This window comes from Ambystoma mexicanum, chromosome 4p, assembly GCF_040938575.1.
Source record: "Ambystoma mexicanum isolate Mex_15411 chromosome 4p, UKY_AmexF1_1, whole genome shotgun sequence".
NCBI lineage: Eukaryota > Metazoa > Chordata > Amphibia > Caudata > Ambystomatidae > Ambystoma > Ambystoma mexicanum.
In genome coordinates, this window is record NC_090927.1 from 859027290 (window position 1) to 859051877 (window position 24588).

Genomic DNA, 24588 nt, shown 5'->3' on the forward strand with positions numbered 1-24588 from the left:
ACTCCCCTACCCCCTCCCCATACTCCGCCCCAACATGAAGTATCTGTCGCCCGAACATCAGTCCGAGCTCGCCAACGGTTTGCTCAGACAACAATTAACAACCCCTACAACTTCTACAACTGTTCCCAAGTAACTAGGGGGGTGCTTGCGTCCAAAACGGGCGCTATATGTCAATACCTTGCTGCGTTGCTTCCACTGGATGCCGATCCCCCGTCCAGGGGCCCGCCACTTGGGTGATCGCTGCTGCCATGTCTCCCCTCTCAGCCCTCCGCCTCAAGTGGTGGCATAATGTCATCACGGTTCGATGGATGGTCGGGGGTGGGGGAGTCTCTGGCCGGAGGATTACCAGGGTGCGCGGGTCTGTTTCTTCGCTTCAGTCTCCAGTCGCCATCTATGTGTAGTTCTGCCCACCTCCATGCCTCTTTAGGGTCAGTGAAGTGGACCGTCGTCCCTTTGTGGAAAATTTTCAGTTGGGCTGGAAAGATTAGGCCATATTTGACATTTAGAGAGCGCAGCTGTTTCTTGATTTGCTCAATTGATTGCCTCGCCTTTTGCACTTCCAGTGGGCACTCGGTGAGCTTGTTCTATCGAGAAGAATTTGGAGAAACTCTTTATCGAACAGATCGATGAGCCATTGCTCTAGGAACAGTTCCATGCAGTCACCTTCGGCCTTCTCAGGCAAGCCTAGAATGCGTACAATGTTCTGTCTCGAGCTGCCCTCTCCTTCGTCTACTCTCGCTTCCAGTACCTTCAGGCGGGCCATAGTTCTATGCAGTTGCTGCTCCAGGTTCCTCAGTCCGTCCTCCGGCCCAGATATGCGCTGCTCGGTCTCACCGGTGCGGGACGTCAACTTTTGAAGGTCGTTACGTAGTAGCGAGTCATCCACGCTTATTCCATCGATTTTCTGTTCCATGGAGGCACGGGAATCGGTGATCGCTGCCATAATGTCCTTCAGAGAGATTGCTCCTCTTCCCTCTTCCATTGTTACACTGCAGTCTTGCTCCACCGGCGCATTCGCTGCGTCAGTGGTGAATTGGTCAATTTTGCTCTGAGTACCCGTTTTTCTGGATTTTTCTTTTCCCATGTCATAGGTCTTTACACGGGAGTTTCTGTGTGACATGTGCCGCCATATGTGTCCGGCATCCGATAAACACCTTCGCCTTTCGATTTGGGAGGCTATGTGCTGGGGGCCAGTTAGGGCTTGGCACGGGGATAAGTCCTGTTTTGAGGCACCTGCAGCCCTTCCTTGTGTAGGCTCCTCACTTACTTTCATGCGGTGGCGCAGCCGTGTGCCGCGTGTAGGGCGTTCGTATGAGTCGGCCTGATCGCCGCCACCCGTGCCTCCTCCCCCAGCTTAGGCCGGCGCCCGAGGGAGTTTCCTCCGTGATCGCTGCCCCTTCCACCGGGACTGTCCTCGTATGCGTCCTCTTCAGGCGCGACACTTTCTCTCTGCCGGAGCGTCTGGCGGATGAGCGGGGAGCGCGCCACTCCTCTCAGCGGGACGGATGTCGGGACGGCCCTCCTCTCACGGACAACCTCCGCTCCGCCCTTCGCCGTATGTTACTGTCCACCTGCACCTGCTCCGCGCCGGGGGACGTTCCAGGCCCGCTCCCCGCACCTCTCGTCCCCTTCGCCGGTGTCCGTTCACAAACTCGTATCTTTGCTGCGTAGGCACGTAGCATGGTGCCATCTTGGAAACGCTTCCTCGGGACGCTTCGGGGAGATCTCTGCCCTTCGGTCGCCTCGCTGTTGCACTTTTCGCTACGGTTTCCTCCTGAAAATTTGCAGCAGCGGTCCCCCTCGCCGAGAGTCTGATAAAAAATTGTTGTTCGACACGGATGGCATGTGATTTAAGCAGGATGTATGTAGCAGGCCCGGGAGCTCGAAGGCTCACGTCTGCATCGTTCCGTAGCCGGCCACGCCCCCCTTAATTTCACTCTGTTAACCTGGAAAATGGTGGCACGTCCTCTTTCGACTTAAGAATGGTTGAACGCACTTGTTATAACAGTGTTCCAAGCAAAAATTAAAGCAGGGCCTCAACTATAGGCCCCCTTGCTTACTTTATCTTTCAATACTTCTTGTCTGTTTAAAGGTCAGGTTTTCGGCATTATGGAAAATTAAACTATCTGTCTCTTTGTTTAAGAGAGTTAATAAAGCTTTGCCTAAGCCTACAAAATGATCTCTTTATTGCCTGGTACTACTAAGCTTTCTGGTAAAATTGCCCCTTCAAGACTAATGGAACGCCCTACAAAACTGTATTCAATATGATACTGATTAAGCTGTCTGTCAACAGCTGGGAACAGGAGAGCAGGGCATGAATATTATTTTTACTTTTAAAATACATCATAGGTCTGAACTTCTGAATAGACGTAGCATGAATTGATTTGAAGGCAGATTTTGCAAGCCGTAACTTTGGGCCATGTTGTTGGAGCTTGCTCTTCCCCAGGGACTATTGCTCATCATTATTGATTTATGTTCTAATAACACAGCAAGAGTTAGGTATGGTAGCTGCAGAGATAAAAAGATAATTTAGGTTTGAGAAGAGGGTGTGCCAGGGCTTTGCCCTGGTGCCAATCCTCTTCAATTTGTATACTAACTCTCATCAAATTTGGAATCCATCATGTTAGATGTCCCCAAATTGGAAAGAGGCAGCTAATAGTAGTGTTTTATATAGATGATGTTGCTCTGTTAGCCAGTATAGCAAAGACCATTCCTAAGTGTGGAAGCATATATTGTATATGTAACTAAAAAGCGTTTGATTGTGAATGTTCAAAGATCACACATGATGCCAGTAAGGAAAATTAAAATTGTGGTGAAATTACTGTATATCAACAATCAGTAAGTTTCATTATTTGGGTATTCGCTTAATTGCATCGTTACATGGGATAATCACTGAATCAGATACGATTTAAAAAGAGAACATGCCAATGTAGCTATATATAGCTAGATCTGCAAGGAATATTAAAAATCAGCTTACTAATTCAATGTTAGACATTTTTTGAGCAAAAACTGTTTCAATAGGAATACATGAAGCGGCAATTTAGGGCTATTATGGATCTTGCAGACTTCACAGAGTTCAAAATAAATTCTCTTTAAAGCCATTAATTTATTGTTGCTAGCTTTGGTGTAAGACTCGGGTTTCCTTGACTAAGGAGATTATTCAAGATATTAAAAAAGTGGGCTTAAAAGCAGAACACCATGGCTATACCTAATTAAATGTAACCTTCAATAAATTTGTCTCAAACACTGGTTCCAGACAGGAGTATATTGTGATGGGAGCAAAGGCTCTTATTAAATCTTTAAATCTTAAAACCAATATGGTGCAGGAGGGAATTATGAAAATCAAGCCTACTGCTATGAAATACCTACTGATTGCAGCATTGGTACACTGTATTGGTTATTGAATTTTGGGAACCACTCAAATCATAGGTCTATTCTTTCTTGCTTTGATCTTTAACCCATACAGTCTAAGTAAGATGTGGGACACAGATTCCTAGGAAGGTTTTTAAGCCAGTGTATGCAAAGTAATGAGAATCTACTGCACCTTATTATTTGTGCATCTTATACAAAGACTTTACGAGGAATACTCAATCTATAGAAAGTGAGGAGCATAAGAAATCATAGGCTGCCTCCAAACGATCTTTTACTTTATGCATACATTCAATCTATCAAATCCATATACATACATTCCGTTCGTTCCATGCCAACTATTCCATCCATTCATTACACGTGCATCCATGCCATCTATTCCATCCTTACATTCCACATGCGTCCATCCACTTTGATCATGTTATCCATCCCATCTTTCTATCTCATCCATAGAATCCATTTCATCCCTACTATTCATTCCATCAAATCTATTTCATCCATTCTATCCATTCCATCCACTGCGTCCATTCCATTTCATGTATTCTATCCAGTGCGTCCATTCCATGCATTCTATTCATTGTGTCCACTCCATTCCATCCATTGCGTCCATTCCATTCTTCCATTCTATCCATTGCGTCCATTCCATTTCCTCCATTCCATCTATACTATCCATTCTATCTATATTGCGTCCATTCTATCCATTGCGTCCATTGTGTCCATTCCATCCGTTCCGTCCGATCAATTTCCTCCATTCTGTCCATTCCATCCATTGCGTCCATTCCATTTCGTCCTTTCCATTTCATCCATTCTGTCCATTCCATTAATTGCATCCATTCAATTCACTGCGTCCATTCCATTTCATCCATTCCATTCATTGCGCCCATTCCATTCATTGCACCCATTCCATTAATTCCATCCATTCAATCTACTCCGTCAGCACCATCTGCTCTATCCGGTCCATTTCCTCCAACCACACCAACCGCTCCAACTACACCAACCGCTCCGTCCATTCCGTCCGCTCCAACCACACCGTCCGCTCCAACCACACCGCCCGCTCCAACCACACCGCCCGCTCCAACCACACCGCCCGCTCCAACCACACCGCCCGCTCCAACCACACCGCCCGCTCCAACCGCAACGTCCGCTCCAACCGCAACGTCCGCTCCAACCGCAACGTCCGCTCCAACCGCAACGTCCGCTCCAACCGCAACGTCCGCTCCAACCGCAACGTCCGCTCCAACCACAACGTCCGCTCCAACCACAACGTCCGCTCCAACCACAACGTCCACTCCATCTGATTCATTCCATCCATTAATTCAGTATATATTCCATCCACTCCATCCAACCATTGCATTTAACAAACCTTCCATTCATGTATCCGTTCCATCTATTTCTTCCATTCGTGCCACATGCGTCCATCTATTTTATTCATTCATTTTTTTTATCCATTTCATTAATGAATTTAGTATACATATATTTCATCCATTCCATCTGTCCATTACATAAACATACCTTCCATTCATTCTACATGCATTTATGCCATCTATTTCATCTATTTGTTCCACATGCATTCATTCCATTCATCAATTCAGTATATATCCCTACCATCCATTCTTCCATCCACTCCATCAATCTATGCTGTCCATTCCATCCGTCCATTTCATCTATTCATTCTGTCGTGTGGGTAGGATCTAGAGATCGTTGGTCGGTGTTCAGTGTTCATATAAGTCTGTCTATAGTCCAATCAGTGGGAGTATTCATTTAAGAAAAGGTTGGGAGTCGCATTGTGTAGATTTTCAGTGGTTGGGTTGTCGGGGAGTTCAGATGCATCTCTAAGGTTGTTGTTGGTGATTATGGAAAGAGCCATGTTTTAAGTAGTTTGTGGAATGTCATAGTCTTGGGTGTTTTGGATGTGAGGCGGAAGCAAGATCCACAGATTCAGGGCCAATGCTGAGAAAGAGGATCCTCCACTCCTGACCGAGTTGGTGGTTCGGATCACTAAAAGGAGGGCAGTGCTTGATCTTATGGTGCGGGGTGGGAGGTAAGGTTTAAGCTTAACTTGCAGATATAGTGGGCCGGTCTTGTGCATTGCATGATGGGTGATGCACAGGGTCTTGAAAGTGGCCCTTCATCTGACTGGGAGGCAGTGGAGGGTTCTGAGAGCTGGAGAGGTGTCGTCTCTTGGACCCAAGGTGAGGAGGAGTTTGGCTGCAGTATTTTACGCCCTTGGAGCTTATTAAGGTGGTATGCCGGGACTCGTAGGTATAGGGAGTTGACAGAGTCCAGTCTAGACATTACAATGGAAATACCAGCAGCAAGTTTGTTTGGGAAGGAGAGGTAGGGAAAAATGCGTCTGAGAATTTTGAGATGATAGTGACAGCATTTAGAGACGTTGTTGATCTGTCGGGAAAGGGTTAGGCCAGAGTCCATAGTGCACCCAAGGTGTTTTACTGTGACGGAGGGGGTATGCGGTTGGCCCATGGAAGGGGCCAAAGGAAGAGGATGGGGTAGAAGCTCAGTATTGCCGCATACCATGATTTCCATTTTAGTGGGGTTTAAGAGGAGGTGGTTTGTAGTCATCCAGTGGTCGATATCTAAGAGGCATGCAGCGAGGTCAGGCTGGCGGATTGGAGTCCGAGTTGTGGATTTTAAGGATGATTTGGGTATCGTCAGCATATTTGTAGCACAAGATATTGTGCAGGTGGATGATTCCAGGAAGGGTTGACATATAGAGGTTGAATAGGAGAGCAGATGCGCCTTGCGGGACTCCAGTATTAACTGAGCGAGCAGCTGAGACAAAAGGGGAGAGGAGGGTTATTTGTTTCCTGCTGTTGAGGAAAGTGGCGATCCATTTGGGAAGAAGCGCAAGTGGGTTTGATGAATTTGGATATGATTCTGTGGAGTTCTTTTCTGCGGTTTCTACAGTTGAGAATCCGATTGTTTTTGGCTTTCTGTATTTCAGCTTTGTAGTTACGCTGGTGCAAGGCGAAAGTGGATCTGATGAGACTGGTTTTTTCTGCTCCCCATTTACGTTCCAGTGACTTATTTAGTTTTTTGGCATTCCTCAGTTCCGGAGTAAACCATTTGGGAAATGCTCCAGTGCATGATGTGGGGCACGAGGGGGTGAGACGAATTAGTGAATCATTAAGCCATGAGTCAAAGGAGTCGATGGTTAAGGATCTGTCAGGGGGGAGTGTTGTAGGTGGTCTAAGAAGAAGGGCTTCGGCAAGGTGGGGAACGATCTTTACTTTGTTTCAGCATTTGCAGCGGTGAGTGGAGGTGGGGGGGCAGGGGAGAGGATGGAAAAGGGGACGATATAGTGGTCAGACCAGATGAGTGGTAAGGGAGCGGGGGCTAGCTGTAAAAGGTCATGGGAGCTGAAAATAGCATCTATGGTGGGTTGGACCGTTCATATGAAGGGAGAGGTTGAGCGCATCAAGACTGTCGACAAGTGAGTGGGTCATGGGGTTGGTGGGAATGTCCAACCAGTTATGGAAGTCTCGTAGGAGAGTCAGAGAGGGATGATTTACTTGAATGGTGGCTATTGAGTCAGAGTTTGGTTGTGAAATGCCTGTCATAGCCAGGGGGTCTGTAAATGATTAGGAAGCTGTGGGAGAAGGTTGGAGGAAGTGAGAGTTTAACAAAAAGGGATTTGCATGATGGGATGCCTGTCCGGGAATCGACGAGCGAGACAGAGAAGTGAGATTTGAAGAGGACTGCCACACCACCTCCTCTTGAGGGTCTGTTGAGAGGGATGAGTGTGTAGCCGGGCGGGGGGGGGGGTGTCAGGGGGGATGGATGGGGCCTCATGTGCAACAGGGGCAAAGTCGTCAGAGAACCATGTTTCAGTGATAAAGGCTAGGTCGGGTTTGTCAGAGGAGAGGAGGTTGAAGATGTTTTTCGCTACAAAGCGGGCATTAAAAAGGATGCACTTGCCTTCGGAGTGGGGTGGGGTCGTGGAGGATGTTGGTGTGTGAGTAGGAGGTGCGTAGGGGACGGGGGGGTGGCGCTCATGGGCAATGAGGCAGGGAGAGGAAGGGTAGTGGGGGAGGCTAAGCTCGCGGATTTAGTATACACAACTACAAATCCACCCCTACAATGTCACAAACCAACCTGTAAACTTCCTCATTTCAGTTCTCACCTCTAGCTAACATGGCATCACACCTAATAAACTCCCACAATTACAAATCACTGCACTAAAATACACACTTTCAGTGACCTAAATAGAATCAGTTAAAGGTCTACCTGCATGACAGATTGCTGATCACTTCACCCCATATCACTATGAGCACCTAGCAATTAGTTGCACCATTCACCACACCCAAGAAACACTAGCTGACCCTCAACAGAAATCAATAGCACAAAAACATGTACCATTTACAAGTAGGCACCAACCTACAAATTCACCAGATCAACTATATAGTTCTACACACAAGAGCACTTGCATCTTCAGTTTCACAGAGCAGTGTGTGAGCTACAATTACGTTGTCAATTAGCAGCAGGGGCTGACATAGCAGCCAAACTCAGTTGTGGGGATGTTCCAATTCCATTGTTTTTAAAGATCGTAATCTGAATGATTGCACTGGCATGTGGCAACGTGTAGGTGTCACTTCACTGTTCAAACAGGCATGACAGTCATACTGTAACAAGGACACACTATTGAGAAGACGTAGTGATGGAGTTGAGCTTGTCAAATTAGATCTGTCCGACAAAACATTTGTCGCAGACAATTGACTATTATAGTCCAATATTTTGTAGTTGTTGCCCAGCTAAATCTTTGGGCACTGCAACATTACACGGAGACATCTGCGGATTTACTGCTGGGTCTTCCCATTGTCCAGGTGAAGTAACATAGGTGGGTTCTGAGGAAGGAATGTAGGAGGCATGAGGAACACTAGCCATCCCTGCCAAAAGACTTAAGTTTTCCAGCTTTTGTGAACAGCCATTAAGAAGTTTGGGAATAATCAGTTTCCACTCATCAGCTTTTACAATATAATTCTCTTGTTTTTTTTCACTGCATCTTCTTGTAATTCACGCAACACTCAAGTTTTCCAGCGCTTCCCAAATTCCACCAGTAACTGCTTTTCCTCCTATGGCTTTCTTTTTAAGGCCTCAATTAGTCCCTTTGCATCACAATAGGTTTCATTATTTCGTCAAATGTTTTCTGTGTCTTGATACACTGTTTCTTGGCTGCGGCTATGAAAAAGGCAAGTTGAAACTTCAAAATGTGACTATCAAAACAAAAAACTTTTTTCTTGAGCTTTACGCCGGGGTAAGTGACTCCCCTTAAGCGCAATCCTATCCATCCCCTTGTATTTTAGCTTATTCTTGCGCTCATTGGCGCTTTCCTCCCTCCCAATGCAGCTACCCACAACTCAGTCTAGCTGCACACATACTCTGAACTAGACTACGGTCCCCGAGGGCGTTCAACCCATAGCACTTTGCCAAGAACATAAGAGAAATCAAGTAGACCATCTATACTTTAGAGAGTTACTCTCGAGGAAAGAGATGCTGTAAAAAAGAGTGGTGGGCATTGTGCAGTACTCATCTGTATGTGTGAAAAAAGGGAATGCCTCTGCATAGGGACGTCAGATGTACCCTCCTCAGCCAAACATCAAAAAGATGAACAAACAAAAAAATACATTGCTTACCTGCCGACTAGAAACGCACTACTGCCTTGAAATCCTTCTCTTCACGAATCTTTTCTACTTTCATCAAGACCCTCTATCAGCCACTTACAATTAACTTCATCAGGAATTACCAAAGGCTCAAATTCGGAATCAAAGAAAAGCACATTAAAGAGTGCCATGATTTCAGTTATTGCCTAACAGAAGAAATTAAATAGTACATTTAGTATGCTCCAAGTATTTGTGAACCGTGTCTCTACTCAAAATCATTAATTCATAGTGGGCTTGCTATGGATGTTGCTGCTCAATGTGTCCCAATTTGTGAGTGAAGCGCCTCTTGGTGCTTGGTAACTTCCTGGAAGACTTTCACCCATTGTGGCTACAACTAGTTGCATCTGCTCAATAATAAAATTGGAGGTGGGTGTTGTGGAGAGACAATACGTTCTTAAATGCAGAGGTCTTGTACCTAAAATGCTGCAGAGTAATTTTTGTGGTTGTCCTTTAAAAGACAAGCACCTGTTTCAGTTTCTTAAATGTAAATATCAATCGTAGAGAGTCCCAGCTTGCAGACAACATGTACAGGAAGTGATAGGGACCAGAAATCGGATGGTATGCAGGGATAGAACCCATGACCAAAGTGATCCTTACTGGGGAAGGGGGGGGGGTGACAAAAAGTAAATATTACACCTTAGCAGGCAGGCTTTTGCTAATAGGAGCCAGACACTATCCTCCAGAAGGGTCAGAAGTCTCCCCCCATAAGCATCGCTACTTTGCCACAAATGATGCACTACAACTGAACTAGTGCATCGCTCATGAGGAGTGGAAAAATCCTGCAAAAAAGTAAAAGCCATGGGTACATTTTGCAGAGGCATGGTTTCTCACACATGTGCCATTGCCTGACACATGTAGACAGTTTATTACTTAGAGGGTCGGGTGCACCTATCGGAGGAAGGCATGGACCTATTCATGTGGACATTGTGGGGGTATTGGGGCAGCAACAGTGTTTAAGCAAGAGAGGGGCAGCCGGTAGAAGTATGTATTGTCTACTTGGCAACGGATTAAAAGCTCAGCAGAACAGTCTGTGTGGAACTAGAAAGCGGAAGGGAAGGAATTGCCCCACCAAAGAAAAGGGGGTTCTGTATGCTGAGCAGCTATGGTGCCTCAAGGCAGTGGCCTTCAAACTGGGGGGCCCGAAGGATGCCCACAGGTGGAGGGCTTGAAGGATTATGGTGACTCTTATTAATAAGCATTTATGGTGGGATGGAGGGGTGAGGGGGGCAGAAACCATATTTTTACTCAATTGGGGGAGCTCAGCATAAAAAGACTTGAAGACCGCTGCCTTAAGGGAATAAAGTGACCTCCTACTTTCAAATAGGAAAGCAATTAAGAGCACTCATTTTAAGCCCAGGTCAGAAAACTCCTGCTACCGCGCCAGTCCTCTGATACACAAGGCTGCTGAAAAATCCAGCTGAAATATCCGGAAAAGCAAGAAAATAGCTCCAAGCTCCACAGCATCCAACGACAATGAACTGGTCCCATCATTAGAGACAAAACAACCATCACCATAAAAAGCATTCACCCCAAATCATCATGCACAACTATCAAAAAAGATATTTTCAAAAATGGATGACAGTGATCACTAGCACTAGCAAGCATTCAATGCAGTTTACAGGCAAGCTATCTTCAATTAGCTGCTGAGGGGAAATGGTTGAAAAAAACAAACCTCATGGAAGTGGCAATAGAAACCCCCCGGGAACCTCATCAACCTATATAGAGAATGTGACATTAGCATAACTAGAACATGCAGTAATCCCGAGTCCTGAAGCTTACATTTGTATATGTTAGATCATGTAGCGATTTCCCCAAAGTGTTGAACATAAACTAAACGTAGATGGAGGAGAGATCATGTAGCAATTTCCCCAAAGTGTTGAACATAAACTAAACGTAGATGGATGAGAGAACGAGTCATTTAGGGAATTAGAACACTGTCACCCATTAATAAAGGCTGGCACAACTAGTCCTACTGTGAACTGAAAAGGCAATGGGAACCTCATCAACCTATATAGAGAATGTGACATAAGCATAACTAGAACATGCAGTAATCCCGAGTCCTGAAGCTTACATTTGTATATGTTAGATCATGTAGCGATTTCCCCAAAGTGTTGAACATAAACTAAACGTAGATGGAGTAGAGAACGAGTCATGGAGGGAATTAGAACACTGTCACCCATGCATAAAGGCTGGCACAACTAGCCCTACTGTGAACTGAAAAGGCAATGGAAAACGGGGGTAAACAAGCCCTCTATATGTTCTTTAAAATAAATGGCGTAAAAGCAATACAACAGCTCTGCCTCACGGGTATAGCATCCTCAACTTCCAGCATTGAAAAAATAATATTCAAAAGCATTACAATACAAAATGAGAGTCTTAGAATGCCAGGCAGTTTGCATATTATGGGGGGCAGCTTTACAGAACCTCTTTAGGGCTGCTTCGACTTTGAGAACAGAGTACCTGTCCTGTATACTTTTCACATTACACAAATCTCAAACCAATGCACATACACAATCTTCCCCAGCTTCAACGAGGTGGAACTTGGTGGTGGGGGGAGGGTCGAGACTATCCTCTAATGCAAATTCAGTTGCTGGACAATTAATGTATGCCACTTTTTTTTTTGTTGGCTGGTATTCAATGGCTTGAGTTAAAACAATCAGGTTGTGAGCATTGTTAGGAGAAATAGATAGATGGGGGGCATCTGTCCACTGTTGGTTCGAGGAGCCTTTTTCTCTCCCTTCTTAATGAGCGCTTGTATGGCCAATATCTGCAACCATTCTCTGTGCGCAGAATCACAACAGCAAATCTAATTTGGAGCTTTTGTAAAGTAAAGTCCACAGAGCCCTGTGCCACCAGAATCAAAGAGTGCATTCATCAGGGCATTTCAGCCATCCCCAGCCTGAAACTACACCTGGCGGTATGTGCAGCACACCCCGTACCACACAGCGCCTCAGTCTGCCACACACTTCAAAATGTAGCCAGTCTTCATGCCAGCCAACTTTGCCACCCTGCTTCAGAAATAAGCAATATTGACGATGGTGCGAAAGTCACACGCTTCCCACGAGCTACACAACAATCCCCACACAAGGGAAATCTATGCCAGCGGGCGTCTGTTCACTGACATGCAGCTATCTGGGCAACTTACTGAAAATTACAAGCATTGTGCCTTTTACATACAAAAGACACATTCTCACATGGGTTACGTGACACTGCAATGTTCTTAAGCAGACGACTGAGTCAAATCTTGAGTATCGCTGGGCCCGTGCAACTCATTCCTTCACAGTAAAGCACTAGAATGATTTCGCTCATACCCACTGAAGGTGCGGTCATGAGTATGAGTTGTATGTGCACCGTACTGGACATATAGCAACGTCGCACACAAGGGCACCGCAAGCACGTGGATAATGGACCACTTAAAAAAGTTATCAGGGATTTTGCAAAGGTTTGTTTAGTACATTAAGTTTCCACCGTTCAAGCCCACACATGCATTGTTCCCTAGGGACCGGGGAGGGTCCAAGTGCTCTTCCAACCTAGCAATCAAAATATATCTTAACATATAGCAGTGCCAGCAAGATAGCAATTTGGTTTTTAGCCTTTTTAAAAATAAAAAAATCTTGATAACAAGAAAGTCACACTAGAGCAGTAGTCTTCAAACTTTTTGACCCTGAGCCCCCCTAAGAAAAATGTACCTAGCTTGGCCCCCATACACATGGACTCCAAAATATTTATCATTTGCGAAAGATTATCGCCCGCTGGTGTAGAATGGTGCCCCAAATGACGGTGTGGGTGCCAAACACCAAATTCTTTCAAAATCATTGCTTGTAATAACTCAAATTAGATTAGAGGGCAAACATTTGTAAACACATTATTCAGAATGTTTTGCTACAGTGGACTTGACTAAATGTAGTGTTGGATATTTATTTCTTACAGTAACTTTTGACATGTAATAATTTGTTTAAGTACAACAACTTTGAAATTACTATCAATGCAGTTACTTGCAAGTTGGACAGAGAACTAGTGTGAAGGGTGGGCCTGCCTTTCAGCAACCAACCTGTCACTATTGGGTTCAACATTTGCAATAGCCAACCACAGGTTTTCTTCCAGCTCAACGATATTTAGTCTTTACGGCTGCAAGTGCTGAGAATCCAATATCGCAAAGGTACGAGGTGCTGAAAGTTAACAGTACATTGACTGCACATTTGGATAAAGTTTGAAACTCTGCATTTTGCCAAAATCCACCCAAAGACAATGTTTTGAATTGGCTCTCTAGCAGGCGGTCACCTTGAAGCTCCATTAGTTCCTCCTGGAGGTGTATTGGGAGGTGGGCCCCTAAGTCTGCTAGGAAAGGCTGTACCACTCAGTCATTGGGGTTACAATTGTACTCTGGAAATTACTTCGAGACTGGTTCTGAGATGGTTTCCTATTAGTTCACCAACACATGATAGATCATACTCGTCTCCTCAAGAGCATTTACTAATAATGGAAACGCATCGAAAAGCAAACATCAACCCTCCTCCTCCAAAGCTCCAGCTTCCATCTTGAATGCTGATATTTTTGCATTCATAGCCAATGATGTTGTTTCTGTGCCTTGCAGGGAGAGGTTTAGAAAATGTAGCTTTTCAAAGATGTCGCCATAATAAGCTAACAGTACAAGCCAGTACAGAGGCTCTTCTTTCATCTGGTCTAAACCCAGGTTCCTGAGTTCCTAAACGCAATATAAAACCTTTCCCCTGGAGAGCCAACCGACCTCCGTGTGAAACAACAAAACATGTTCAGCTCCCATTTCTGCACATAATGTGGAAAACAGACGGGCTCTTGTGGGGTGCATCTTAATAAAATGTACAATCTTTACAACAGAAGTCAGCACCTCTGAGAGGCCAACCCCATATTGTGCACAGGCAAAGCTTCCTGGTATATCACGCAGTGTGTCCACAATATATGTGGAGCTACTGCCAACACTTTTGCTTTTAACCCAGCTCTAGCACCACACATTGAAGGAGCACCATCCATGCAAATACCAACCCATGCCTCCCACTTTATGCAGTGAGAAATTAGGAAGTAGTTAATATCAAAGACTACAGATGCAGTTGCTCTGCCCTGAATTGGTTTACAAAATAAGAAATCCTACAATATTTCTTTTCCATGGCAGTACCTCACATAAGCAATCAAATGCGCTTCTTTAGAAATGGCAGTGGCCTCATCCAACTGTAGGGCAAACTGACTGTTTCAAGTGCGATATTAGAGGACAGGTCAGTGATGGGGCAGAAAATTGTGATGTGTGATGTGGGGATACGTTTGCATTTCTTGACTGCACCATCACCAAGCATTACCCGATTGACAGCGAGAATTGTTAACAGAAGAATTATTTTCTCAGCATTTGTAAAATGTTTTTGCCCAGATAATGTGGTACGAAGCCTCCAAAGCATTTGCAGTTACTGGGGCCACATTTTGAACAGTGTCTTTTTGCTTTTATATGCCTTGCAGCTGCCGTACGAAGCAATGCCTGGTCTTTTTTAGCTAAATCGGCATGTTCTGTTTCCAAATGCAGCATTGTTTTGGCTTCAGTTGCTAATGTAGAGCCACAAACCACACACACACTGCAGCAAAACTTCTCCAGCAACTGCGATCCATGTGAACCCAAAGTCCAAATAAGAGACATCATGTGTCTGTGTTTTTGCATTTCTTTTTTCTGTCTCCATCTCTCTTTCTGCTTTTCTTTTGAGATTCCTACCATCTTTGGGCACTAGAAAATTATGCGGTTCTGTGATGATTCTGCATTTTAAAGCTCGAACACAAAAAAGACAGTTTTTCTTTGGCTGTATTTTTATATTGGCTTTAAAATGCGTAAATATCACATACTGCCCCACACACCCCGATGCAGCATCAACACACACACCCTCCCCACACAGCCCAAAACTCACCTCTGCCTCCTGCGACGACTCCGCTGGGGCTCACTGCACCTGTCAGCCCCTGCGCACACTCGTGTGCAGCAGAGGTTTGACAATTATGGTAGTCAGTTTTAGAAAGACCGCTCTGTGCGGTCACAGAGTAGTCTTTCTACGTATACCTCCCCGTCGCCCCACATACGTCCACCCCCGGTAACCTCCCATCAGTACAGTGAAAAAGATATTTTCTCTTAGTACCAAAGATCCATCTAGAAAAGGAGCCTGAATCTGTGAAAACTTTGCAACCCCCCCGCTTTAGTGTATGCCACAAACCATTTTTCTAAGATTAAAAATGCCTCAAAAGATTTAAAATGGCAAACACCACACGCAAAGATTTCAAACGAATCATGTGTGGGATTTATGTATTTTTTTAAAGTCCCCAAAAGATTAAAACAATGGCAAACACCACATGCAAAGACTCAAAGAGAACCATGTGAAAAGCTTAGGGGAGAAAACTGCACAAATGGGTCAGAAATACTAGTTGGATTAAAACAAAAAACAAAACACCTTGATACAAGTCTCAGAATACTCCCTGTTCAGATCGTGAAGTTCTAGCTCAAATTTTTTTGGGAAGTGTGATCCTGGACTAGGCCACACATTGGTGGAGAAAACCATACCTGAATGCATTGCACAGGGCCGATATAAATCTGCAGCACTTCTACTCAACCAATGGTACATAGGGAAATGAAATCCTTACCCGTCTGCGTTACTGGGTCAAGTGCTTCACTGGATTTCTCTTGCTGGGACACAGGTGGTTAGGTTGACACACTGACGCTTGGAGCGATGCTGCTGCAATGAAAACATACTGTTAGTCAAGGATACATGGGTCTCTATGAGACTTCAAAATTAAGATAAGATGAGCAGGGGCTAAAACCAGCTCTTGGGTGTTAGGCATCAGCTAATAAGCAGGACCCAATGCTGGGAAACCAGGAGAGAGTAGTGCACTGTAAATGCAACTCCCACACAGACGTTAACTTGAGACGTGAATTTTCACTACCGCCCCAAACTGGACATGAGAAAGGAACAGCCTCAGAAATAGGTTTGAAATCCCTGATTGTGACTCTTAACTATACCTTTAAAATTGCCCCACCATCACCCAAAAAAAGACATTCTTACCGTCGGCAAGTCCTACTACAGATGTGAGGATTTTTTATGTGCCACTGCTGCTGGGGACTTTGATGTACTAGATGGGACGATAGAGCCAATTTGTGTTCCTGCAATTGAAAAATAAAATAAATAAATAGACGTACCGGATTGTCCGAACCAATATTTGCACACTATGCCACACAGCGCACATCCTTCCCTGCACACAAAAGAGACCTAGTGTGCAGGGTCCTACAGAGAAATCTCCAAAGTTCCCTATAGGCCAGTCCACCCCAGCTGGCAGACAGAACAGAGAGCAATCAGAGCACATCCCAGAAAACAGGACTCATAATCAGTCACAGAGACAAAAAATGATAAGTGAGAGAAAGAGCATCAGCTTGTTATATTTTACCCTTTCTATTCCCTGCCTAGAATATCTGAGAAGTCCAGCCGGCTGGCATTCCAATCATTCATCTACATATCTTACACAGAATCTGACACGGTAGTGCTTAACCCACCGAGCTAACTTTCGGAAACATTGAGTAATAGCCATTTAGCTTTTACTGCAGTTCGGTGACAGTGCAGCAAAGTCTGCTGCGGCTGCCATGCCAAACACGAGGGCCGCTGGCTTCTCTGGAACATATGGTGCCCCATGCAGGCGTAGGCCTGGCACCCATAGCAGGAAGATACATGAATTCCACTTTAAATCAATTCTATGGCAGTGGTGCACCCAAAATACTGTTGGTAATGCAGTGGTTTTAATACATTAAGCGATGCATAGACTATGGGCCTCATCACGACTTTGGCGGTAACCCTTAAATCCAGCGGTAGCGCTATTACTGCCGGATTTAAGGGTCTGCCAAATCAGGATGTTGGCGGATTTCACCCCAGCTCTTAGCTGGGGGGAAATCCGCCGAAAATTCGCGCTCATACCACCGGCGGGATATCCACCGGCGGTATTAGCGCGAAATGTCCCCATTGAGCCCAATGGGGAATGGGGATTAACATTACCGCCAAACTCGTGATCCGGCGCTATTAGCGTCGGGGAGTTTGGCGGTAGGGCTAATACCGCCCAAGTCGTGATGAGGCTGTATCTCTGTAGTAGATGGCTACCGGGGTAGCTCAGCAGGTTGACAGACCGTTGCTGAGACGTTATATATGCAAAATATAATTATGTGAATTGATATATTGTTGTTTCTTTTAATGTGTTTAAGGTTCAATTTAACAAAAACAATAAAAACAAAACATATATACAAACAGTGTTAATCGAATTACTTTATGCAATTACTTATAAAAAAGGAAGTCCAATAAAATGTGTTTGGCCAAGGGATGGGTTGGGCAGGCAAATGGGTTGGGGTATTTCTGCCTCTGTAGTGAAAACCAAAGGTTGGCACCCATGAACCCAGTAATTTCTTAATAACCGCTGTCAGCATATCGGAAGCATTTATTTGTGATTAACCAGTTTGATAAACATACATTTTTTTATAAATATAACCGCCCCCCCCCCCCGGGGAGCCGGATATCAAACACTAGCAATGCATGCTTCCGTCCCCCGCTCGCCTCCTCCCCCGTGTATCGCCCAAGGTGGGGGGGGGCGCATGGGGACCAGCATTGCAGTGATCCAGGCCCCCTGCACCCCTCCTCTCCCCACGCGTTTGCCTTTGTGTGTCCACAGAGGGAAGCAGAGGGACTGGGAAAGGCCTGAAACGCTTGCAGCACCAGCAGGAAGCAACAATGCATCCTGAAAGCGCAATCCAAATGCAGGAAAGCTCATGTCCAGGCTGCGTTTATTTTCTGTTTCGTGGCCACGCCCAATCATGTCACACTGACTTTGCATGTGCATGGGGGGCTAGTGTCTTGCCATGCAGTTAAGTGAGGCAAAAAAAAAAAACATATTTTCTCTTTTCTCTCCCTCCAGCATCACGCAACACACAGATTAAAGACCTCTGCCTACAGTATGCTTTTTTGTAAGGCGAAATACTCAATTGTTATCTTTCTGGCAAGACTACATAGGAGTTTGCATTTTCATTGTATACTAGTATAGTATACATGAACATGCAGGTACCTAGTCAGTGAATAAACGCAGGGAAATGAAGGAACTCTGTCCGATACAGACAGACAGTGGAAGAAATGCCCTGGGGTGGGTGGGCCGAATCAAGAAAGAACCCTTGTGGTACAAAGACTCTGGCCGGTACAGCTCAATGCACTGCGTGTCAGCAATGAGCGGTAAAGTTTGGCACATCTCCCTGCAATGCTGAAGTCAGAACCCCTCGTAAAGGCAGTACAGTTATAGAAATCATGCCAAGGGAACTGCATGCTGTTTGTAGCAGTGCAGAAAAAGAAGCAAGCATGCAGCTGTGGTAGAAATGGGATCGACATGGGGCTTAATTTACAACTGGGTGAGCTCATTGCTGTTTTAACAGTGAAAGCCGTGTTACTCAGATAAGGGTGAAGAAAGATGTCGTATAATCCGACTTGCTGCTGGCCTGGCAGCTGAATCTGCCCAGAAGCTCCCTCGGCGTGCACGGCAAGGCCATAAATCACTTCTTTTTGGGGTGGGGGAAGCCAGGGATGGGGATAATACCTGCCAAGAAGACACACAAAGATCTGCTGTTGCTGCAACCAAATTCAAAATAGGAAAAACAAAACCATCGGCACCTTAATATACCTGGCGCTTCGAAACAATTTAGGGATGTAGAAGCGCCTTATAAATACACAATAAAAAATAAATACCTGCTCGTACACGGCATCGAGTGCTCCTTCCTCCGCGATTCTCTTCCTAAGCCTGTAGACGTCCTACGTTAAAACATCACAATGACTTAACAGAAATACTTGAATCATGTCATGACCTGCCGTAAAGGCATTTTAGAAAGTGTTGGCAAACTTTTAAACAAACACAATGCAATCGGGTATCATAGGGACTTTAAATGTGTGATTATTAATGAAAGCAATATAAGGCCTCAGTTTATGAAAGGTTGATACTAGTTCCCATTTGAGAAACTGACCTTTGGTTGCCCAAGCCATTTCTCAGATGGGAAATGCCTGCTTCATTGTGAGTAGGCTAGTTCCCATTAGAGAATTGGCCCTTTTTGCCCCTAGTGGTCAAGTTGTGCATAATAATGGGTTTTCGATTACTCTCATTGAGAAGGCTAGTTCCCATTAGAGAAAGGGCTCTTTTTGCTCCCCTAGTGGTCGAGTCCTGCATAAAAATGGGTTTTAGATTAGAAGGCTAGTTCCCATTATAGAAAGGGCGCTTTTTGCTCCCTTGCTGGTCAGGTTCTGCTTAATAATGGGTTTTAGAATACTCTCACTGAGAATCAACCCTCCCTTAGAACGCTAGTTCCCATTAGAGAAACAGCCTTTTTTACCTCTAGTGGTCAAGACCTGCATATTAGTGGGTTTTACATTATTCTCAGGACCTTTCTGCTTCTCCAGGTTAGAGGGCGTTTCTCTAATGGGAAATAGGTGCTTCATTGTGAGTAGGCTAGTTACCATTAGAAGAGCGTACCTTTGCATCTCCTTAGGTTAGGGGTCAGTTTCTTTAATGGGAAATACAGGCTTCTCTGTGAATAGGCTAGTTCCCATTAGACAAGTCAGACCCTTATCTTCCTACACCTCTCTGGTCGGTACCTTTCATACTGTTTTCCACCTCTTGGTCCATTCCTCCTTCCTCGTTCTTCAACTTGTGTCTTTTCTTCAAATTTCTCCTCCCCTCCTTCCTCTAGTATTTCCCCTTTTCATGCTGCTCTCCCCTTTCCCTTCTTTCCCTTTTTATGTACATTCCTCTCCATTCTCCTTTCTACCATCCTCATCCAAGTGTTACCTTCTGTACACTCCTTGGTCTTCCTTCTTCTGCTCATAGTTTCCTTTGCTCCAAACCAAAATGCTTGTTGTTTCGAAACGACCACTCTCCGCCTCTGCCCAATCTCTCCTTTATAGTTCTGCCCCTTTTCAACTGACATAGTAAGGGTGGTAGCGACTACACCTGTGTCCTTGTGTGGCTGGGGCTAAAGGATTTGCCCTGTTGAGTAACAACCACCTTCTTGTTGTATCTAGTCTGCATCCAAGTTGTAAGCTATTTCCACCGCGATTGCATGTTCCGATGCCACCTCCTCTTCCTGGTAAAGGGTGAGGGCCTCCGGCCTCTTGTCGTCGGGGAGGAATTCCAGGAAAGGTCCCATTCTGTACCTAAACTCCCGGTCGTAGCGGGACAGGATGGCCAGGGTATTGGCCGCCTTGATCGTGGACACAGCAGTGTATATGATCTTCTTACCCATGGCATCCAGCTTCTTCCCCTCTTGGTCCTGATGGACCGCCGGCACTGAGGCTGGTCTGGATGAACGCTTCCTTGCTAAGACCACAGAGTCTGGTGATGGCGGCAACTTTAGGCACTTGGGCGCGGAGTGTTGTGCTTGGGAGGAGCAGTGCTTGGGTTCTTCATCTGGTCTAAACCGTCTTCCCAAATGGCGTCCAGAAAAGGTACAAACATAATGGTCTTCCTCCTGGACTCCCTCGGCTGGTAAACGAAACCCTCCTTGTCTCATCGGGGACCAGCTGGAAAAGTTCAAAAGCTCTAGTCACTATAGACTGGAATGAACCAATTTTGTTGGGTGGAGATGCTTGGTGAGGGGTCGTCCAGATGAGGTGTTTTGTCGTCAGCCGGGATGTAATCCTCATCCGTGTTGGTTCTTGTAGCCGTGACTGTTCCAGTGTCTGGATCGGCTGGCAGGGTTGGGTCGTGAAGCGGAGGAGGGCTAAAGCGGCGGTGTCAGGTGATGCTTTCTCTTCACGATAAGGCTGGTCTGGCTGTGCCGGGGCCTGTGGTACCACTGGAGTCGGTGTTGGCGGCATTCTCTGCTGAATTTCCATCACCAAGGCATGCAGGGTTGACAGAATGTACAGGGACACGTCCTTTGGCCAAAGGGTGAACGAAGCCAGTGGAGTAGGGTCCGGACTAGTCCGCAGCCTCTTGGTAGGCAGAGTAGAATTTGCCGCCTTAGCAGCAGCCTCGACGGATGCGTCTCATCTCGGAGGCAACTTTATCTTCTGATCATTCGGGATGACCCTGGTAGGGTCCGACCCCCCCTGCCGTAGCGGATGTGACAGAGGGTGTCTTGGTAGCGACCAACAGAGTTTTGGACTGAGTCGTCATCTTCGGTGTAGCCGTTGAGGGTTCTGGGCCCTTCTTGCCCACCTCCGGTTTCCACTTTTCTCTTTTTCTGATGGCGTTTGAAGCTTTGTCAGGAAGGATTATTTCCTCTTGAAGGAGTCAGAAGCCCGGCGGATCGTGGATTTTGCCAGTGAAGGTGATCAATGCTGGTCTGATCTGGGACCCGCAACAGCGGCAAAACCGGCGGAAACAGCCTTGCGGTCCTTGGCCTCGACTTGGACCCCCACTGATAGGGCGTCCTCAAAGGATTTAGTGCTCATCTTGTGGGGTGAGAGGGTCGGGAGACCGCTCTCCGGACCGTCTGGTGCCAGATGAGGCATTGCCGCGGCTGGGGCAGAGGCCTTGCTAGACTCCAGCCACGCTGTTGGTATGTTGTTTCTGTCCTTCAATGTCTTCTTGGAGGAACCGCAGAAAATCTCGCATCCCTCCTCATTGCGGTTCGGATGGACACAATACAAGCCTTTCTCGTCTTGTCCTCCACAAATATGTTTTGTAGGCTGCATGAGATGCAGGGCCTAAAGAGTGACCTTCCCGCCTTCTCCACCACCATGCTTGGAGGGCGCAAAGTAGGCCCAAGTAGGCCTTCCAGAAAGTTCAATGAAAACGGCCCTTGAATAGCGCGTAGGTTTGCCGACAATGGATCCCCGTTGACAGCCAATGTTCTTCAGCAAAAAAAGAGATGTTTTGATAGAACAAGAATAGATTTCCTGAAAAATCTAGGGGAAAAAACGGCAAAAAGCTCACAGAGCAAACTCGAGGACTCCAACATTGACACGAATCTGAAGATGGCTCCCAGAGGGGGGGCTTTGGGAGCGGACTGTTATTGGATAGGGGAAATTTGACCGAGGGGACAGTGATTGGTTTAGAAGAGAAATACAGTAAACTGTTTTTCCTTATACAGGGGATTCCCAGCCGGACAACTGGGAATATTCATGAGCATGTGAATCCATGCCAGACCCCATGCTGGAGAACAAGAGTTACAGGTAATGATAACAGGGACTCTGGGTTGAGTAAAGGTACTGTTGGTTGGGGAGGTGCAACTGGCGCCGGAAACATAGACTCTGGTAATTCTTGTAATCTCAGCCTCACAGGTGTTTCCCGTAGCAAATACTGGTCTTCCTCAGAGAAATGGGGCAAGTATCCCTGTTCAAAATCGAATCAATAATGTGCTCCAGTATCTGGTCTGGTAGAATTGACGAGATCAGATAGGGCTGGACCTTTGGACGCAAAAGGCTGTTGAGAGTCTCCCTTGGGTGAAGGAGGTGGTGATGGTTCCCCACTTCCTGATATTATTGCCTGCTCTTCCATGACGTTGGGTGAGTGCAGGGGCCTGAGAGGTCGCTTAATAACTATTGGGCCTTATTATACTGGTGTAGATTCCTCTATCGGCACTTGTTCCTTTCTATCTGGCATTTGTTTGTCTCCAGATTTATGTATGTGCTTTAATTTTTCACATTTCTCTTCATTTTTGCGATTTTCTGCGTGCCTGCGTACAAGGACACTCTAACCAGCCCCACCCCCCCACCACCCCCAGTCCCCCACCTGTCGGCAGTGTTGACAGCAACGGTGTTGGTGACTTTCCGGGTACCATAAAAATTGCTGTCGGCGTTGTCTGGCTTTCCGTGGACGGTACTGTCATCAAGGAAGCAGTTGACACTGTCGACAACAATGTCTTTGAGGTCATGGTTGTCGTTGACGGGCAGGTAGACGAAGTTATTGTCGAAGATTTTATTGCACCTTGTTTTCCCTATCAACGAGGTCGAAGACGATGGTTTGATGGCTGTAGACGTTGATTGTGCCGTGGGTGACAGTGGCGCTGTAGACTGGTTTTCAGGCAGCAGCGGTAGCCGTTACGCTCATAGACAGAGCGCTTAAGGCGGGATCTGGCATGGTTTTCATCCTCGGCTGGTCTCTCATCGCTGAGGTCCTTGATGGACATACATTTCCGTTTTTCCTTCCCTTTTCCTCTTGAAGATAGAAGAAGACATCATCTCCTCTGATCTGGCCTTCTTATGAGTTTTTGGCCTGTCTGTTCTGTCCTCCACCACACTTCTAAAGGATTCAGCCTGTGAAGGGTGGTATCTGCCCTCATAAAGACAAAGGGCTAGTCTCCTTTTTCTGTATTTGAGGGTTTTTGTGCTAAAGGTGGCACCAATTTCACAATCCTCCTGAATGTGATTTGGATAGACAGTAATTCAAAATGCTTGTCTCCCTCATATACATTCTTTATTGCACATGACAGGCATGCCTTGATAAGAGCTTTACATTTTTCTTCCATATTTTGAAAGCAAAAGGCACTTATCTGTATAGATGTTTTTTTAAAGTCCTGATGAAAAATTCCAAAGTCTTGAAGAAATATGCTTGTCTCTGACCTTTCCTCTCCAAGAGAGAAAGCCCTGAGGACTCCTCAGCACGATGAGCGGTTAGAATCTGAAGTTGGCCTCCTGGATGGGTTAAGTCACTCGATGTCCCATTGGCTGAGGCTGAATACACCCACAAGATTATGGATGGGCTACTAAAGTGAGCTTAAAAGCTATACTATAAGCTATAATAAAATGTTACCTGTCAGTGGGCAATTTTCAAAGCATTTTAATCCATGAAAGATCTAAGGCTGGAGAAGCAGATTTAATTGCAGAGTCTGCTGAATGCCTGTCACAGGTAGCCAACATATTCATATTTCTGTGTCCCATGTGTGTTAATAGATAATTTGGCTAAGTTTGGGCACAGCCGTTAAGAAGGGTATGGCAGATATGGCTGTTAGTCAATAGTCACAGCAATACGACAGGTTCCGGCGGACACTAGTGATGAGGGTGATTTTGCATGACGCAACTACATGAGAATATCCTCAAGGCCTCACAAAGTGACACAATAACAGCACCATGACGAAGAAGTTAAAATCGGTGGGTATAACCCTGGACAAACAGTCCAGAATTCCCCAGGACTTATGCTGGCGGAATCGTCAGGTGCTTTGGGATCACTGTTTTGACTCTGTTGCAGAGGGCCAAATTCCCAGCACTAGGCTCATCATATGGGGATAAGGGATGAGACGGGCACTGGGTAAAGCAGATTCTCCACCATTTACTTTTGATCCTATAGCAAACCCGGCGGGGCATTGGATGAATTTGAAGGATGAGGATTCAGCTACCTCTGCGACAGTGAACCCAATGGTGGAAACAATGTTCATCCCCTCTGTGATGGCTCACTCAAATTCAACAGAATGGTTTGTGTTGTCCCATTTTCATAGGTTTGCTGAACATTTCCTCGGGAAGAAGCTGGATAATAGGTCCCGAAAAAAGATTAAGGCTGAGTGCCCAAAACCATCCGTGAATGGGAAACAGCAGAT

The 24588-nt window shown here is 45.8% G+C and overlaps 1 long non-coding RNA gene across 1 annotated transcript in view; it reads right to left on the bottom strand.

Moving 5' to 3' along the window:
- The window catches only part of LOC138453512 (uncharacterized), a 268643-nt gene that overhangs the window by 192147 nt on the left and 51908 nt on the right, over positions 1-24588 (bottom strand). Inside the window, exons 3-4 of the long non-coding RNA XR_011260449.1 lie at positions 16109-16206; positions 15690-15781 (exon numbers count right to left, since the gene is read on the bottom strand). This is a non-coding gene — a long non-coding RNA (uncharacterized lncRNA). The remainder of the gene's footprint in view (positions 1-15689; positions 15782-16108; positions 16207-24588) is intronic.